Below are 5000 nucleotides of genomic sequence, written 5' to 3' on the forward strand. Positions count from 1 at the left end.
ACACAAGAAAATTGTTGATAAAACTCCAAAATGGCATTTTCTTTTGATCTAATTTTTTTTTTCTCCTTATCATTCAGGAAAGACAAAAAAATTTCAGGGTAGCAAACATTCTCGAGAATTTCTCTTAGATTCGAACCCATAGCTGATGATAGAACTAGAATAGATATTTTCTGTTTCCTACTCACACGAGCCCATATCCTTGCTTTTCGATCAATCTCTAATTCTAATCTTCCTCCCCAATCAGATATTATGGTGCCGGTATAGACCGAAATTCCGTTATGGTCCAATTCTGACCGGTAATAGATACCGGGGCTTTGCAATATTTGACTGATGACAATTCTGTATAGTCCATTTACTATAGAAGTTCCCAGGGAATTCATTAGAGGAATGTTTCCAATCAAAATTGTTTGTTCTTGCATATCCCTACGGGTTTTCCAAATTAATCCTGCGGATACGTATAATTCAGAAGAATATGTGAGTGATTCATATACAGCATCTCTTTCTTTTATCAATGGTTCTACCAATTTATATGTTTCCACAAATAATTGAAATTCAATTTCTTGATCTGTATCTTCAATTTTTGGAAACTTAGAAAGTTCTTCTGTTAAGCCATGATCAATGAACCTACAAAACCCTTCAAATTGTATCTGATTAAACGCAGGTATTGTAGACATTCTCTCATTTCCACCCCCAAGCATTTTATTTATTTCCCATTTATAAAAAAAATCCCATTATTTGCTTAAAATGGATCGATCTAGCAATGATGGAATTTATATTATGTTTACTGAATCACATGAAATTTTACCTAACTTCATAGGTGTAATAGATGTAATGCATGAAATACATATGAACGTAGGAATAAAGAGACTTTGATACTCAAATTAAATTGGAATTTGCAACAACTACAAATGAATTGGTAAATTCTATTTAGAATTATGGAGTTTTGTATAAAATATCTATATCAAAACAAAAGTGAGTCAATTTCTACCATTATTATGATATTCCAATCGGATTGGGTACTATAAATAGATTCGGGATTTGATCTGAAGAAACAATATAGAATTTTTTTTATTTAACAACATGGAACTTTTTCGTAGATTTCACTGTTAAAAAAAATTCGCATAGAAGAGAGATATTTTACCTATACCTATATTTTTTTTAGTAGAATTCGTAGAATGCGATTGAAGTATGTATAAGGACTTGTATTTATTAATAAACATGTGCAGATATATATATATAGTTAGTTATATATATCGCCTCCTTTATTACAGTTCTATGGGGAACATCACATGTCGTACTCTATCAAAAATTTATATTTTCTATTTAATGATAATGAAAAAAAAATTCTAAAAACAGAATTCCGAACATTTCCTATAAACATCTTATATATATATAAGATATTAGATTTAGATAATAGTAATCGTTTATGTTCTGGGGTTTACATATACTCATAATCGCTATTAAAATTGTCATTAATAAGGATTTTTTTATGGTTATGGAAACGAATCAATACGGATGGATTAGTAATGATTAGTTATCTATCAATTTTTATTTATTTAGGTAAGGTATCCATTTTTGGATTGTTTTCTTATATCATTAGGGAAACCGAATTTGCAATTTCAATCCAAGAATCATTTATGAATTCACAGTCAATAGTTAAAGTTAACGGTTCCCATTTGTCCTGATTTTTTGCTTTTGTGAATGAAAATCCACATTTTTTTTTCAATAGAAAAAGCAAAGTTTTGCGGTTTTTCGTTTTAGATATTGTGTGTTGTAAGATACTATCTATCTAAGAGATAGAGCCAATCCAATATTTTGTATCGTTTTGGCGGCATGGCCGAGCGGTAAGGCGGGGGACTGCAAATCCCTTTTTCCCCAGTTCAAATCCGGGTGTCGCCTCAGCAACAAACAAAAGAATCAAAATACCCTCTTCTGTTTTGCTGATATAACTTTATCATTTTTTTTAGAAGAAAAGCATCTTTAGATTTGCTTGATTCTAAGCATCGTTGGGGTTCTCTAAAATGTTATAAATCCTTGCGTATAGGTTTCGTTTCCAGAATTTAGTAGAGTAATGAAAAATAATCGTTAAATCTTGAGATGATAGCCCTTCGACTACTAATGTAGTGTCTACTCATTGGGTCTTGAATTAGGGAATATAATTTCATTTTTCCTTACGGAAAGGAGGAAGATACTTGATATACGGACTCATGAAAGTATCTGAGTACTCGAGCATTCAATCAATATTATATTGAATGAATAATTGGCTTTTTTTTTTATTTTAATCTTAAAAAAAGAACTTATTTCTTTTCGATAAGCTCTAACCACGCATGTAATAGGCCATCCCATCTTCCGATTGTCTCTATGAAACAATCGGGGGGGACAGTAAAGATTAGATCAAATGAGAAAGGAATAATAGTAGGGTTATGTGATAGATACTATCTTGATTCTCTATTTTGAGACTTTTTACTTAATGTAATGAAATGCAGGACAACAAAAGAAAGACTAGGTCTTATTATTCCTACATGTTACTAACATTCTTTTGATACTTCCAAGAGTTTTTCTGCCTCTTTTATTTATTTGTACTGAATTTTTTCGATTATACTAGAAATCATATAATAACTTGGGATAATTCGATTTTTTGTATTGTTTCATCAATGGTGTTGTGCCCGAATCTCTTTTTGACTATGCGCTAGTGATTCCACTATTATTAGTGAATAATAATTATTAGTGAGCAATAATGGAATAATTCTTTTATATTCATAGAGATAGGGGACATAATTCACATGGATATGGTAAGTCTCGCTTGGGCTGCTTTAATGGTAGTCTTTACATTTTCTCTTTCCCTCGTAGTATGGGGAAGAAGTGGACTCTAGAAGTACTACTAATTGAAAAATAAAACTGTATTGTTTTTGGTTTATTTTATAGATCGTTCTGCAAAACTTTTTTTCTTTTATTTTGAAAAGTAAAAAAAAAAAGAGTTCGGATTATAAGTTTTTAAGTGGATCCATACTTTCAACACGAAAGAACATAGACATAGTGGTTGTCCAATGAGATACTACGCATAATAATATACTACCTCATAATAAGATAGTACCTCGGGGTAGCCACCCACATATTACGTGCTTACCACTTCTTTTATTTATTATTATTAGTATTTTAGTTATTTTCAAAATAGGATTTTTTCTTGTTTTAGGGAACTCATTTCATATCATGCTTCAAACGTTAAATAAAAATGGGGTTTGCTAATTCTTTTCGAAATCCGAAGATAAAAAGTTCCCATGGAACCGAACTCCTGGATCATCTGTCAACTGCTCAATCAATTACTTCTTTCGAATGCTAAAAAAAAATTAGTGGCCTTTCGATTATTTGATTTCAGATTCATTCTAATCAACATGAATTATGAAGCAAAGAAATAGAATTGGGCCACTATGTATATTAGATTAATATTACATATATGTAATTGATATGATATCTATATATAAATAGAAAGATATATATTGTATATTCATCTATATTCAAATTGATCGATATTCAACCTCTATTTTTATAGAGTACAATTTTATATTTATACACTTCAATAACAATAATAGATAGTATGGTAGAAGGATTCATATATTTCTTTCTACCATACTATCGGATCTTATCGAATACTTCTCTCGTAGAATACTGATAATTCTAGTCCGCCAATTTCATTTAAGACGCGAAATTTTAATGCTTTTCATTTTTCTTATCTTCAATCATTGATAAGAACTAAAACGTCAAGGTTAATTCAAATTAATCACTTTGACTGATTGTTTTTACGTATATTATAAGTAAAAAGGCGGTCGGAACTAGAATGAACAGTGCAGTAGCAATAAATGCGAGAATATTTACTTCCATAATATCATCGTTTCATTTTTTATTCGCAATAACTCGGGATTTAATCCCATAGAGATGATAAATGTTTCGCTTGTAAATTCAAGGGGATGCGTTGCATCTCGATGATATCGAATCGTATTAAAATATCATGAATAACAATATCGGAGCTATCAAATCGATTCATCGTCGAGAATTGAATAGTATAACATAGGAAGATCTTTTATCCATACCGAATTTAAACAAAATGGGATTCCTGATGCAATCAAGAATTTCGTTACTTTTTTTTATTTATAATTTTTTGCATTCTTTCTTTTCTATAATCTACTGCCCTCTTATTCAATGCAATCATCTGATGAAGTCTCATCAGACTACCTTTACCCTTACATTGTTTATAAACAAACTCAAGCAAAGAATAGCAGCGAAATTCAAAAAAGGAAAAGGAGGTAGGTTCGAACTAAACTCCTTCCTTTTTTTGTACTTATAAAATCTTCTTAAAAAAAAGAAATAAAAACGAAACTTAAACTTTCAAAAATTCTTAATTACCTCACTAAGAGAGATAGATGGGATCCTTGTTTGTATTAATATCCTCTTTCCTTGAATTAGTAGTGGGACGTATATATCAAAAGTTAAGTGTTAAATTTTAATAAGATAGATTATTTCAAATTCAAATTAGTAATTGAATTTACTAATTGAGGTTACAAAAAATCGGAGCCAGAACGGATATATTTTGCTTTCAGACGAAAAATTAGATCAAAGTTTACTATGTAAACTTTATTTTGTATCGTCCAAATTCCCTTTATGTATGTGCTTTCCGGAAACGTATAGTACTCTATTTCATTAGAAAAATCGGGCGTAATCAACTAGACCCAGTACGCCTTCGAATCCTGAATATGATGCTACCAATAATTGTGGTAATTCACATATGGCACATATGTCTTTCTCCCATCAATTAGTACTCGTTGAAGAAATCAAAATTCCCATATTTTTTTGTTGAAAAATGTGGAAAAAAAATAAGAGAGATCCCGTTTGGAATAAAATTCAGTTATGTTATTTGTTCTCTCTTTCACAGGAAAGGAAGAGATTAATTGATGTATTTTTTTTTTATTGGATTTGGATCCATCGGGACTGACGGGACTCGAACC

General features: G+C 30.5%; 2 non-coding genes across 2 annotated transcripts in view; one reads left to right on the top strand and one right to left on the bottom strand.

Annotated features, from left to right (window-relative positions):
* The first annotated feature begins 1827 nt into the window (after nucleotides 1-1827).
* Nucleotides 1828-1899, top strand: TRNAC-GCA (transfer RNA cysteine (anticodon GCA)). Its single transcript has one exon. It is a non-coding gene; the product is annotated as a tRNA-Cys (tRNA).
* Nucleotides 1900-4978: 3079 nt separating this feature from the next.
* TRNAD-GUC (transfer RNA aspartic acid (anticodon GUC)) overlaps nucleotides 4979-5000 on the bottom strand; it is a 74-nt gene continuing 52 nt past the window's right edge. Inside the window, exon 1 of the tRNA in view lies at nucleotides 4979-5000. This exon is cut by the window's right edge and continues 52 nt beyond it. This is a non-coding gene — a tRNA (tRNA-Asp).

This window comes from Cucumis melo, unplaced genomic scaffold (genome assembly GCF_025177605.1).
Source record: "Cucumis melo cultivar AY unplaced genomic scaffold, USDA_Cmelo_AY_1.0 utg000097l, whole genome shotgun sequence".
In the NCBI taxonomy this organism is placed as follows: domain Eukaryota; kingdom Viridiplantae; phylum Streptophyta; class Magnoliopsida; order Cucurbitales; family Cucurbitaceae; genus Cucumis; species Cucumis melo.